Source organism: Callorhinus ursinus, unplaced genomic scaffold (assembly GCF_003265705.2).
Source record: "Callorhinus ursinus isolate GAN/ISIS: 27379988/994484 unplaced genomic scaffold, GSC_fseal_2.0 scaffold92, whole genome shotgun sequence".
NCBI classification, from domain to species: Eukaryota; Metazoa; Chordata; class Mammalia; order Carnivora; family Otariidae; genus Callorhinus; species Callorhinus ursinus.
In genome coordinates this window covers 2236741-2251496 of record NW_027397154.1, presented here as the reverse complement: position 1 = coordinate 2251496, position 14756 = coordinate 2236741, and the positions used below count along the sequence as shown (strand labels likewise).

Sequence of the window (14756 nt, the reverse complement as noted above, 5' to 3'; positions counted from 1 at the left end):
TCTTTGTATTAGTAGCACACTATTGATTCTCAGTGACCAGGCCTGAGAACATCTCATTTATTTTTTTTAAAGATTATTTATTTATTTGAGAGAGTGCACACACACATTTGCAAGTGGGGGGGGGAGCAGAGGGAGAAGGAGAGAGAGAAGTAGACTCCCTACTGAGCGTGGAGCCTGACGCAGGGCTTGATCTCAGATCTCACAATGCCAAGATCATGACCTCAGTCGAAATCAAGGCTGGATGCTTAACTGAGCCAGCCAGGTGCCCCTCATTTCTTATTTTTTAAAAAGTAGGCTTAATGCCCAGTATGGAGCCCAATGCAGGGCTTGACCCTAAGATCAAGACCTGAGCTGAGTCCAAGAGTCAGACACTCAACCAACTGAGCCTCCCAGGTGCCCCAACATCTCATTTCTTAATACCTGACTGCTGACTGATTATTTTCATTCCCTCCTATCTGTACCTTCCCTGTATCTTTGCGGGGTAAGTTCCTTTCAGGCAAGCCACAAATGTTTGTACTTCACAATAAAATTCTCGTTCTTTTTTTTTTTTTTTTAAGATTTTATTATTTATTTGACACAGAGACACAGCGAGAGAGGGAACACAAGCAGGGGGAGTGGGAGAGGGAGAAGCAGGCTTCCCGCCAAGCAGGGAGCCTGATGCGGGGCTCGATCCCAGGACCCTGGGATCATGACCTGAGCCGTAGCAGATGCTTAACAACTGAGCCACCCAGCCACCCCAAATTCTGGTTCTTTGTAAAGATAAATGAAGATAAGCCTCCAGCCAGAATCATTAAGAAAAAGAGTGGGCTGATATAAAATCAGAAATGAAGGAGAAGTTACAAGTGACACCACAGAAATAAAAAAGACCATAAATGACTAGTAGGAACAACTATATGCCAACAAACTGGAAAACCTAGAAGAAATGGATAAATTCCTAGAAACACACAACCTTCCAAGACTGAAGCACAAAGAAACAGAAAATCTGAGAATGATTACAAGTAATGAAACTGAATCAGTAATTTTAAAACTCCCAAAAAACAAAAGTCCAGGACACAATGACTTAATAGGTGAAGTCTACCAAACATTTAAAGAAGAGTTAGTATCGGGGCACCTGGGTGGCTCAGCCGTTAAGCGTCTGCCTTCGGCTCAGGTCATGATCCCAGGGTCCTGGGATCGAGCCCCGCCTCGGGCTCCCTGCTCGGCAGGAAGCCTGCTTCTCCCTCTCCCACTCCCCCTGCTTGTGTTCCTGCTCTTGCTATCTCTCTGTCAAATAAATAAATAAAATCTTCACAAAAAACAAAAAACTTAAAAAAAAATAAAATAGAGTTAGTATCTATCTTTTTCAAATTACTCCAAAAAAACTGAAGAGGAATGAGCACTTCCAAACTCATTTTATGAAGTCAGCAGTACCCTGATACAAAAACCAAAGATACACATACACAAAATTTATAGGCCAATATCCCTGATGAACATAGATGCAAAAATTCTCAACAAAATATTAGCAAATCAAATTCAACAATATATTAAAAAGATTCATACATGATCAAGTGGGATTTATTCCAGAGATGCAGGGATGGTTCAACTTCTGTAAATCAATCAACATGACACACCACATTAACAAAATGATTAAAAATCACATGACTGTCTCAATAGATGAAGAAAAAACATTTGACAAAACGCAACATCGACTTATGATTAAAAAAAAAATCTCAGGGACACCTGGGTGGTTCGGTTGGTATAGTATGTGCCTGTTGATCTCGGGGTTGTGAGTTTGAGCCCCACATTGGGTGTAGAGACTAATAAAAAAAAAAATCTTAAAAAAAAAAATCTCGGGCGCCTGGGTGGCTCAGATGGTTAAGGGTCTGCCTTCGGCTCAGGTCATGATCCCAGGGTCCTGGGATCGAGTCCCACATCCGGCTCCCTGCTCCTTGGGAGTCTCCTTCTCCCTCTCTCTCTCTCCCTCTCTCTCTCTCCTCCTCTCTCATGAATAAATAAAATCTTAAAAAAAAAAATCTCAACAAAGTAGGTTTAGAAGGGACACACTTCAACACAGTAAGGGCCGTATATGACAAACCCACAGCTTACATCATGTTCACTGGTGAAAAGCTAAAGGCTTTTCCTCAAAGAAGAGGAACAAGACAGGGATGTCCACTCTCACCACTTTTATTCAACATACTGTTGGAAGTCCTACGATGGCAATTAGGTAAGAAAAAGAAATACAAGACATCCAAATTAGAAAGGAAGAAGTAAAACTTTCACTATTTGAAGATGATATGATGGTATATAGAGAACACCCTAAAGACTCCACCAAAAAACTATTAGAATGAATTTACCTGACAATGAAAAACTCAACCCAAACACCTCAAAGTGCTAACACCTGTCATCAACTAAGTGCCACCGAGAAAACTGAGGAAAGTTGCGATTTAATAATCTAATTAATGATGTTTTGCCACAGATTTTCTAAGCACTAAGATTCTACTTTTGACTTGGCTTTTTTCTCTTACTAAATATCCACCAGTGTCTCCCCCTCTCCACCCTTCCAAGGGTAGAGGCTCCCAGACTAGAAATAGCTTCACTTAAAGCTTCAAATATATTACTCTCCATTAAGCTTCTCATCTTTCACTTTTGTTATGAACACTGCTCTTATCTTTATCATTCTCTGAAGTCACAAATAATGCTCAAAAAAACCAAAACCCACCATTCTCTATAAGCTGATGTTCCACTCAATCTCTGACTTTATTTATTTATTTTTTAAAGATTTTATTTATTTGACAGAAGAGAGACACAGCAAGAGAGGAAACACAAGCAGGGGGAGTGGGAGAGGAAAAAGCAGGCTTCCCGCCGAGCACGGAGCCCGATGCGGGGCTGGATCCCAGGACCCCGGGATCATGACCTGAGCTGAAGGCAGACGCTTTAACGACTGAGCCACCCAGCCACCCCTCAATCTCTGACTTTAAAAGAGTCTCCAAACAGGAAGAAAAAAAAGAGAAACTAAGATAAGAAAATAAATGATGGGGCAAATGAATTTCAGGACAACCACACAATTATCTCAGATTACACATGAGAAAAATGGAGGCCAATATAAAAGGAAAGATCAAAAAGGAGAAAATAGACATGTGTGACTGTCAAAAAAAAATTTTTTTAAAGATTTTATTTATTTGACAGAGACACAGCGAGAGAGGGAACACAAGCAGGGGGAGTGGGAGAGGGAGAAGCAGGCTTCCCGCGGAGCAGGGAGCCCGATGTGGGGCTCGATCCCAGGACCCTGGGACAGTGACCTGAGCCGAAGGCAGATGCTTAACAACTGGGCCACCCAGGCGTCCCATGACTGTCAAATATAAAATAAACTTTCATGTTATTAAATTGTATATATCTTCAAAATATTTTCTCTGTATGTTCAACATTGAAATTAACTGTAAAGAATGGCAAAATGTTGCTATTTTTGCAGGTTAGTAGTAGGTACACGGAAATTACTCTATATTCTCCCTATTTGGGTGTGTATTTTAAATTCTTGAGAATAAAAAGGTTAACAAAAAGAGACAAAAGTCTTTTTTAAGTTTATAATGTCTACCAAGAAACAGATAAGTTCAACCTCCAGAGAAAAGATGTACTTTTTTTTTTTTTTTAAAGATTTTATTTACTTATTTGAGAGAAAGAATGAGAGAGAGAGAGAGCACATGAGAGGGGAGAAGGTCAGAGGGAGAAGCAGACTCCCCGCCGAGCAGGGAGCCCGATGTGGGACTCGATCCCGAGACTCCAGGATCATGACCTGAGCCGAAGGCAGTCGCTTAACCAACTGAGCCACCCAGGCGCCCCAAGATGTACTTTTTTTACTGCAATCCTTTTTCTAATTGTGAATACTACATCATGTGCATATACTACCTATCCAAAAATTAAATAAGCTTTAAAAATTAACAGGCCAACTGAACTTAACATAATTTCCAAAAGACGTATATGCACAATGAAAGGAAGGGACAAAGCTCCCGGGCCCAGCCAGAAGGGGCATAAGCCACTAGTAAAACTCCACAGGAAGACAGGTAACAAGACTATCACAGTACACAGAACACGAGCAGAGACACCCTAAAGGCTAAAGAACAGAGATCTAGAAAAAATAACCTAGCTGACCAAACACTAAATATACTGGTAAGTTAAAGGGGTCTTTTAGGGGGCGCCTGGGTGGCTCAGTTGGTTAAGCGACTGCCTTCGGCTCAGGTCATGATCCTGGAGTCCCGGGATGGAGTCCCACATCGGGCTCCCTGCTGAGCAGGGAGTCTGCTTCTCCCTCTGACCCTCCTCCCTCTCATGCTCTCTGTCTCTCATTCTCTCTCTCTCGCAAATAAATAAAATCTTAAAAATAAATAAATAAAGGGGTCTTTTAGGGTCAAAGAAGCATTACTCAGCCGGAATTGCAGTACTACACAGGGTTACACTAATACATATCGGCTTAGGCAATCATAAATGGTCAAGAAGTTTAAAATCAAAATTGATAGATGAAATATTCCAATGGACATTCTGACCATTCATCACTCCTGTACACAGCAATATGTAAAAATAAGAATCTGGACATCAAAATGGGCTCAGGATTACATGTATGCTTCATCTAGTATACTTGCAAAGAATCTTCTTTACTGAAATGAGGGAAGAACATATTCATGCAGGAGTGGATTAAGTACTATGAAATTATACCTAAACACAGTCCAAAGGGGAACACTTGCCTGGTCTGGATCTCACCTACGGGGAGCTTCTGACAGTCAATATTAGCTAAGATTTGCCAATCAGCATTAACAGGCACAGGTAGCCTATAGGACAAAAGGCGTCACTTTTCTTCAGTACAGGGACAAAGATCTGTTATCTTAAGTGATCAAGAAAGAGGTTTATCAGTTTATCAGGCAATAAATATTCACCTTAAGAAGTTTATCCTTGGGACGCATGGGTGGCTCAGTTTCGGCTCGGGTCACGATCCCAGGGTCCTGGGACTGAGTCCCACATCAGGCTCTTTGCTCAGTGCGGGGCCTGCTTCTCCCTCTGCCCCTTCCTGTGCTCGCACTCTCTCTCTCTCTTTGACAAATACATAAATAAAATCTTAAAAAAAAAAAAAAGAAGAAGATGTTTACCCTCAGCGTGCCTGGGTGGCTCAGTCAGTTAAGCTTCCGATTTTTGGTTTAGGCTCAGGTCATGACCTCAGGGTTGTGAGATCGAGCCCTGCACTGCGCTCAGCAAGGTCTGCTTGAGATTCTCTCTCCCACTCTGTGCTCACATTCTCGCTCTAATAAATAAATAAATTTTTATTTTTTTTATTTTTTATTTTTAAAGATTTTATTTATTTATTTGAGAGAGAGAGAGAATGAGAGATAGAGAGCACGAGAGGGAAGAGGGTCAGAGGGAGAAGCAGACTCCCTGCTGAGCAGGGAGCCCGATGCGGGACTCGATCCCGGGACTCCAGGATCATGACCTGAGCCGAAGGCAGTCGCTTAACCAACTGAGCCACCCAGGCGCCCTAAATAAATAAATTTTTAAAAAATAAGTTTACCCTTAAGAGTTCCCTGTAATGATTTTTTTCCTGTAAATAAGGATTTTTGATTAATGACAAAAGTTTCAAAGCAGAATGGTTTTTTTTTTTAAAAAAGATTTCTTTATATTTTAGAGAGTGCATGGGGTGGGGTACAGAGGGAGAGGGAGAGAGAATCCTCAAGCAGACCCCCTACTGAGGGCAGAGTCCGACTCAGGGTTTGATCTCACAATCCCGAGATCATTACCCAAGCAGAAACCAAAAGTCAGGCACTCAACCAAGCCACCCAGGTGCCTCCAGAATAGGTTTTCAACATCTGAATGTATCACCGTCACAATCACTTCAGTAGGTCCTCACTATTAGAACAGGGTTTCTCAACCTCAGTAATCTGGACGCTTTGAGCCAGAGAATTCTCTGTTGGGGGAAGCTGCCCTGTGCATTGTAGGGTACTCGGCAGTATCTCCAGCCTACACACTAGATGCCAGCAGCACCATCACCGCCACTTCTTAGAACCAAAAATACCCCCATACACAGCCGAACGTCCCCTGGGGAGCTAAATCCTCCCGGCTGAAAACCATTACATTCAACACTACCAATAGGACTTCACCCTGGAGAAGGTCTGTGGCTATTATTACCTCACCCCCACAGCTGAACAATGCTGGCAGAGGAAGTCAGAACAGTGGTCACCTCTGGGGGTGGGAAAGGAAGGTTAATGGCTAGGAAGGAGCATGAAAAAGTCTTCTGGGTGGAGGTAATCTTCTATATCTCCATCTAGGTGGTCACCTTATAAAGCTTTTTCTGTATATTACAACTAAGGGGAAGGGGAAAGTTCACCAAAAACACAACAAAACAAAAACATGCAAGAGAGTGGTAGTACTTCCTTGCCTCAGTGCTGCTAGAAATCAGGTGCAAAAGGTGCAGAGCTAAGATATCTGAGGGGCAGGAGGAGAAGTCACTAGATGCTCCTTGATGATGCAATGATTTAACCTTAAATTCGAGACAGATGACAGTATCTTGGTCCTTCCTTTAGCCTTCCTTTAGCCACAGAGCAAAAGTTACCCATTCCTTTTTACCTAAGCTTTCTAAGATTGGGGCACTTGGATGGCTCAGTCCGTTAGGTGTCCGACTCCTGATTTCAGCTCAGGTCATGATCTCAAGGGTCAGGAGATCAAGCCTTGCACCGAGCTCTGTGCAGACTCTCCTTGTCTCTCTCCCTCTGCCCCGCTCCCCCATGTGAGCTCCCTCTCTCTAAAATAAATAAATAAATCTTAAAAAAAAAAAAGCAGCTTTCTAAGATTGATAATCACATCTGAGGTCAGGGGTCATGTGAATATCCTATTCACTGAGACTTTCATACCTTTGACTTTGGTAGTTAAAAAAGGCTCTTCAAGGGGCGTCTGGGTGGTCCAGTCGGTTAAGTATCTGTCTTCAGCTCAGGTCATGATCCCAGGGTCCTGGGACTGAGTCTCCCACCGGGCTCCTTGCTCAGCAGAGAGCCTGCTTCTCCCTCTGCTTGCCACTCCCCCTGCTTGTGCCCCCACCCCCTGACAAATAAGTAAAATCTTAAAAAAAAAAAGAAAAAAAAAAGATGGTTGCCTATCCCCAAGCAAAAACACCACTCAACAAGAACTGGATTCTCTACTCCACTTAGGACAAATAATGGGATAACCTGAACCAAAAAGGAAAGCAGGAGGGACCATAAAAAAACCAGAATGGTTTGTGGGCCTCTCTGTAGATGGGAAAATTTTCAGACCAAGAAAGCAATTCCCAGTATTGACTCAAGTATTAATTACAGAGGAGTTTGGAAGATCTTCGTTTATTCTACATATACATCCCCAGACTTCTTACAAGAAAAAAAAAGACTAGACATTTTATGTTTCATTGCTTTTTATATTTTTATATTGCAACTTTATTAAGATCCCTTTTGGAAGGGTCTTATTTTTTGGAAGGATCTTTTAAAAAGAGGAATTGGTAAAGCAAACAATTCCAATTAATTAAAAAATACTGTGGCTACAGCTTTGAAAACTAAAATAAGTATCTCTTAAAACAGTTTTTAGGGGCGCCTGGGTAGCTCAGTCGTTAAGCGTCTGCCTTCGGCTCAGGTCATGATCCCAGGGTCCTGGGATCGAGCCCCGCATCGGGCTCCCTGCCCCGCGGGAAGCCTGCTTCTCCCTCTCCCACTCCCCCTGCTTGTGTTCCCTCTCTCGCTGTGTCTCTCTCTGTCAAATAAATAAAATCTTTAAAAAAAAAATCTAAAAAAACAAAAACACTTTTTATAAGGAAGAAAAGATGAAGAGCACTCAAATCATCCAATTTTGCCTTTTCCATTGCTTCTAATACGATGAAAACGAATAATCTCATGCAGCCTGGAGAGAATATGAACAAAAGACACCTGAAACAGCACTAACTTGACTTTTGGTGCTGTTTCAGACTACCCAATGGAGTACAAGGGAAAGATTAGTGCTTCTCAAGGAAATACTGAGTAAATCAGTATTTTTCTACAAATAATCAAAATTACATCATGTTATTCTGAAGTGGAAGTCTCCTTAAGAAAAATTTCTTCTATAGTGATCCAGCATTGTCTTTAAAAAATACCAACTATACTGTAATGGATTCAGATCACCACTTCTGCTATATAGTGTTAGGTTCCCAAGGCTAAACACTTGGCCAGAGTTTAATTCATCTTAAAACTAAAAGGACTGCTGAAAAAGTAGCCCTTACTTTAGTGACTTTGTATGTTTGCATATTTAAATATTACATTCCTCTAAAATGCTGCTGGTTTGCTAAAAGTTGTTGGAAAGAAGAAACATTAAGCTACCAGAATCATGCAGCTCTGGTAGGTATTTGAAACTGTCAAACATCCAAGATAAAACTACAATCAGGAACTTTAATAACAAGCAAGTTAAAGAGGGAGTCAAAGGGGAACAGATCTGGATTCATCTAACAAAATGGGATTGCTCTTGGGTAGACATTTTATTACTATTATTTTTTAGAGATTTTATTTCTTTGAGAGCCCGCGCATATGCACACACAAGCACGCAAAGAGTGGGTGGACGGCAGAGGGAGAGAGAGAATCTTAAGCAGGCTCTACGCCCAGCACGGAGCCTGCCGTGGGACTCAATCTCATGACCCTGGGATCATGACCTGAGCTAAAATCAAGAGTTGGACGCTTAACCCACTGAGCCACCCAGGCACCCCTGGGTAGCCATTTTGAAACTTCCATGAAAGTCAATTTCTGGCTGACTGATTTTCCTCTGAACAAAACATCCTTTCAAAAAACAATCTGGGGATAACTACCTTAAACTTATTACAAATGTTTAACAAATAATAGCTCATCTGCCCAGTTATACCACTAGTAATCTAGGACTGGAATTTACCTACACCATGGATTGGCCTTTTCTGTATAAAGGCCAGACAGTAACTATTTTAGTCTTCAGGGGCATTATCTTTGTTGTGACTACTAACTGTGACATTGGGGCAGTGTGAAAGCAGCCATACACAATATGTAAAAAGTGTGATTATTTCCAATGAAACTTTATTTATGGCTACCAAAATCTAAATTTTATATCATTTCTGCATATAGTGAAATATCCTTTTGACTTTTTTTCAACCATTTAAAACTGTAAAACCATTCATAATTCTTAGCTCATGGGCTACAAGCAAAATTTATTAACCTTTAGTTTTCTGACCCCTGATCTCTATGTGCTCATTTATTTTTACAAATTTTTCAAATTTCCAAGTACAGAGAATATCATAACAACCATTTACTTATCACCTAACGTAAGAAATAAAACCTCAGGGGCGCCCGGGTGGCTCGGGTTGGGCATCTGCCTTCGGCTCAGGTCATGATCCCAGGGTCCTGGTTATCGAGCCCCCACATCAGGCTCCCTGCTCGGCAGGAAGCCTGCTTCTCTCTCACACTCTCCCTCTGCACTCTCTCAAATAAATAAATAAAATCTTAGGAAAAAAAAGAAATAAAACCTCAAAATAAAACTGAAGCTTTCTGAGTAACTATTCCAATCCTATTTCCCTCTCTCTTCTCCCTCTCCCACTCCCCCTGCTTGTGTTCCCTCTCTCCCTGTGTCTTTGTCAAATAAATAAATAAAATCTTCAAAAAAAAAAGAAAGATAAATTGCATTGTTTTGCAAATTTAAAAGTTTTTACATATTACATGATATATATGGTATTATCAACTCACTTTTTTAACATTACCTTTGATATTTATCCAAGTTGATACATGTAACTAGTTCATTCACTTTAAGTAGTATACAGAATGTCAATTATGAGTATACCACAATTTAAATTTCCTATTTCCTGTTCATGCAACAAATTAATCACATGTCATATGGCAGGTACCATTCCAGGTGCAAGGGCTACAATCATGGATAAGGCATAATTCTCCCCCTCCACGGGGTTTACTCTGACGGACACTAGCACTTTCTCTTCATTCCTTTTCCCAAGTGAAGTCTCAAAAGTGGCCCTAAGCTAATTTTATCAAAAAAATGAAGAATGTGGGGTGGGAAAAGCCCACCAATTTAAGTAAATGGAAGAGAAATTTTTTCCCTTTCCTTAAGGTTTGTTTAAAGATACGAGATAAAACTCCAGAAATAAACCTCACCCCAAATATCAGAACTGTTAAGCTTTCAACTTTTTTTTAAGATTTTATCTATTTATTTTTTTAAAGAATTTATTTATTTATTTGAGAGAGAGAGAGAATGAGAGATAGAAAGCACGAGAGGGAAGAGGGTCAGAGGGAGAAGCAGACTCCCTGCTGAGCAGGAAGCCTGATGTGGGACTCGATCCCGAGGCTCCAGGATCATGACCTGAGCCGAAGGCAGTTGCTTAACCAACTGAGCCACCCAGGCGCCCAAGATTTTATCTATTTAATGGACAGAGAGAACACAGCAGGGGGAGTGGCAGGCAGAGGGAGAGGGAGAAGCAAGCTCCTCGCTGAGCGGGGAGCCTGATACCGGGCTCAATCCCAGGACCCTGGGACCATGACCCGAACTGAAGGCAGATGCTCAACCGAGTCACCCAGGCGCCCCAAGCTTTCAACATTTTAAAAATAGAATCCCCCTCACAGTTACCTTCACTGAGGCTTACACTACAAACAGGTCAGTATGATGATATGAGACAACTGACGATTCCAGTTTCTTTTCTCTTCATTTCCAAAAACCAGTCTTAGGCAGTAAGGAAGATACAGATCAACAGTGGGTACAAATCTTTTGATCAATCAGCAAAAGGAAATATCTTAGTAATCCAAAACTTAGGGGAACGGATATTAGGGGCTCCTGGCTGGCTCAGTTAGTAGAGCTGTGACTCTTGATGTCAGGGTTGTAAGTTTGAGCCCCAGGCTGGATGTAGAGATTACTTAAAAATAAAATCTTTAAAACAACCACCAAAAAAAAAGAGAGAGAAAGGGAGAGACAGAGTGAACTGATATTAGCAGGCCTAGAAGACAAGCTCCTTGGAAGTATTTTAAAATAACACACTCCTTGAATAGGAATTAAGCAAAAGAACACCATCACTGACAATAAATTAATGAAAATCTCTAACATTCTTTTCATATCAAAGGAGATGGTAACTTCAAACACACCTCATGCCCTTGAATTACTCAAACTTCCTGTCATTCCTTAAGAATGTGTAAGAAAGGGACGCCTGGGTGGCTCAGTTGTTAAGCATCTGCCTTTGGCTCAGGTCATGGTCCCAGGGTCCTGGGATCGAGTCCCACACTGGGCTCCCTGCTCAGCAGGAAGCCTGCTTCTCCCTCTCCCACTGCCCCTGCTTGTGTCCCCTCTCTCGCTGTCTCTGTCAAATAAATAAAATCGTAAAAAAAAAAAAAAAAAGAATGTTTAAAGAAAACTAAGTTTGTTTTGGGGCATGTGGGTGGCTCAGTCAGTTGAGCGTCTGCCTTTGGCTCAGGTCATGGTCCCAGGGTCCTGGGATCGAGCCCCAGATCGGGCTCCCTGCTCAGCGGGAAGCCTGCTTCTCCCTCTCCCACTCCCCCTGCTTGTGTTCCCTCTCTTGCTGTCTCTGTCAAATAAATAAAATCTTAAGGAAAAAAAAAAGAAAACTAAGTTTGTTTCATTTTACTCTTGACAGCAGACCCTGAATATGGGATAAAATAAAGAATGTGGGACTGTGGTACCACCAAATGTAACCCCTCTACTCTGACCCTATTAAGCCTTACCAATAAGTTCTAAGTTCACTAAACAAAATTTAAATCTATTAGATAAAACAAATCACCTTCACCCTAAAAGCACAGAAATAGAATGAGGAAGACAAGTGACCCAATGGGCAGGAAAACTGGTCAGAAAGGAAATCTTAAGTTGTAGTAGGCATTTGGTCTTACCCATCTGAACATCCCCATTTCCTGAAAACAGTTTGACCATGCTGACAGAGCAGTGCTTAGCTCTCTGCCTCTGCCTATTAGGAGTTCAACAAGAACTCCAGTAAGGAGTTGCCATGTGAGCAGTCAGCTGGGAACCGTACGTGCTCCCTATTCCTATAGTTGTTCTGATTTAAAAAGATTGTGGTGACAAGAGATCAATTTATCAAAACTTTAACATTTAGATTGACAATTGAGAGGTTTGAGGGATATTTCAAACATGAACGTTTTTCTTTTAAAATGCCTACTCCTCTTTCCAACAATTGGCTACAGTCACATGACCAATAATTAAAATTCAAAGACATTTGCTTTTAAGAAAAGAAATGCTAATAAGGTACATAAGTGTTCCCGAAAGTACCGAAGACAGGTCTCATCACTGTCCAGCCACACTACTTCCGTCAAATTTAAATTGGATTGTTTTAGAAACTCTCATAGCCTGTTGCTGTGAATGTAAACTGGTACACATTTTTGAAGAATAATTTAATAATATCTAACAAAATTTTAAATGTGTATACACTTTGATCCAGTAATTACATTTCTAGGAATTTTACTTACAGATAAACTACAATGTATAAAGATGTATGTAAGATGTCTCACTGGAACCCTGGTTATGAGAAAACACACACACACACACACACACACACCTGGAAACATCTGGGGGCCTGGGTGGCTCAGTGGGTTAAGCATCTGCCTTGGGCTCAAGTCATGATCCTGGGATCCTGGGATTGAGCCCCACGTTGGGCCCACTGCTCGATGGGGAGTCTGCTCCTTCTTCCTCTGTGCATGCTCTCTCTCAAATAATTAAATAAAATTTTCAAAAAAACAAAACAAAACTGGAAACATCCTAAATGTTCCTCAGAGGGAACAGATTAAGTAAATTAAAGCATATCCTACAATGAAACATGACGGACATTGAACAATGACATACATGTGTGTGACATTTATATATATGTGCACAGGCGAACACACAGATTAAGAAGAATATAGCATCATGTTCAAAAGTTTGAGCCTAAGAGAGGTCATGATCCCAGGGTCCTGGGATCGAGCCCCGTGTCAGGCTCCCTGCTCAGCAGGAAGCCTGCTTCTCCCTCTCCCACTCCCCCTGCTTGTGTTCCCTCTCTGTGTCTCTCTCTGTCAAAAAATAAATAAAATCTTAAAAAAAAAAAAAAAAAGAGTCTGAGCCTAAGAGTCAGACTTTCTGATTCCACACACCGGCTCTTGTACTTATTTTTGTGGCCTTACGCAAATCACTGAACTTCTCCCCACCTCACTTTTTTTCATTTGTAAAATGAAATAACAACATCTACTTTTAGAGTATTGTGAGAATTAAACAAATTAATTACCGGGAAGTGCTTAGTGTAGGTTATCATTAAAAACACATCCAAGGTAGGGGGTGCCTTGGTGGCTCAGTTGCTTAAGCATCTGCCTTCAGCTCAGGTCATGATCCCAAGGGTCTGGGCTCCCTGCTCAATGGAGAGTCTGCTTCCCCCTCTCCCTCTGTCCCTCTACCACGCTCATGCTCTCTCTCACTCTTTCAAATAAGTGAATAAAATCTTAAAAAAAAACATATTCAAGGTATTAAATGAACAGAGGCAAGCAATCACAACACCTAAAACTAAAGCAACAGGGATAGGCAGAAACTGAGAGATTTTGAAAGTAGAATTTTCAGGATTTGGTAAGCCTGTCTCGCACTTAGACCTAAGTAGCAAAAAGTGCTGAATAAAGGCACTGTTCCTACTTAAAAGGCACTCTTAATGCTGGTTACTTAATTTACAAACACATTCTATCAAGTATTATAGTTATTTTAATACAGGTCTTTCCCTTTGGGGCTACAAATCTTCTAGGATATATACCTATATATATATATATGTGTGTTCTACAACACCTACGTATAGATCTTTCCCATAGTAGATGTACAACAAACATTCTGTGAATATATGAATGGTCAGGGCTTTTCATTTCCCCATAACCAGTAGATTTAAATGGTTACAAAGCTCTGACAGTACGAGAAGAAAACCAAGTTTTCTCTTTATCAGAGTTATTAACTGTCATTTTCCTAGACTGAACCAATGCAGGATAGAGAAAACCATGTGAGGTCTATACTCAATGAACTGCAAAAATAACCCCATAGCACTGATAAGGGCCTTGGATTTTCTGACATAATCTGATTTCATGAACTAGGCAGTCAACATTCCTAAGCTGTTGGGTTTTTTTTTTTAAAGATTTTATTTTTAAGTACTCTTTACACCCAACACGGGGCTCAAACTCACAACCCCAAGATCAAGAGTTGCGTGCTCTACCGACTAAGTCAGCCAGGTGCTCCTCCTAAATTAAGTTTAATAAACTAGCAGTACTCAAATTATGTATATTCAATGCCAAGAGAATAATAGCAATGAAAATCTTTAAAGAGCAAGACTTGTAGGCAGTAGGAAAGGTACACAGCCATAAACCAATATTCTTTCCCAATTAAGCTCTGATATCCATGAAAATATTTCGCCCTTAAAATTTTCATTTAAAGAGGGACAACTGGGTGGCTCAGTCAGTTCAGCACAGGGCTCTTGGCTTCTGTTCAGGTCATGATCTCATGGGTAATGGGATCCAGTCCCTCCTGGGCTCTGCACTCAGCAGGTAGTCGGCTTCCTCTGCCCCTCCCTGCTACAAGGACCCGCTCTCTCAAGTAAATAGATAAATCTTTAAGAAAAAAAAGTTTCATTTAAAGAGTAATTCTCTATGTACTGATTTGAGAAAAAAATCTCGTATTACGCAAAAAAGCAAGATGTGGAAAACTATGCTGTCTTCTGTATTTAAAAAAAGGAGGGTGCATCGACAGATGAATGGCTAAAGAAGATGTGGTATATA

At 41.0% G+C, this 14756-nt stretch overlaps 1 protein-coding gene across 4 annotated transcripts in view; it reads right to left on the bottom strand.

The window, feature by feature from the left end:
• The window catches only part of GATAD2B (GATA zinc finger domain containing 2B), a 92544-nt gene that overhangs the window by 62190 nt on the left and 15598 nt on the right, over positions 1 to 14756 (bottom strand). The window contains exon 2 of one of the 4 annotated variants that reach the window (XM_073888700.1): positions 4905 to 5082. The exons of the other annotated variants lie outside the window; for them this stretch is intronic. The gene's annotated coding sequence lies outside the window, so the exon portion shown is untranslated. The remainder of the gene's footprint in view (positions 1 to 4904; positions 5083 to 14756) is intronic. 4 annotated transcript variants of the gene reach the window in all.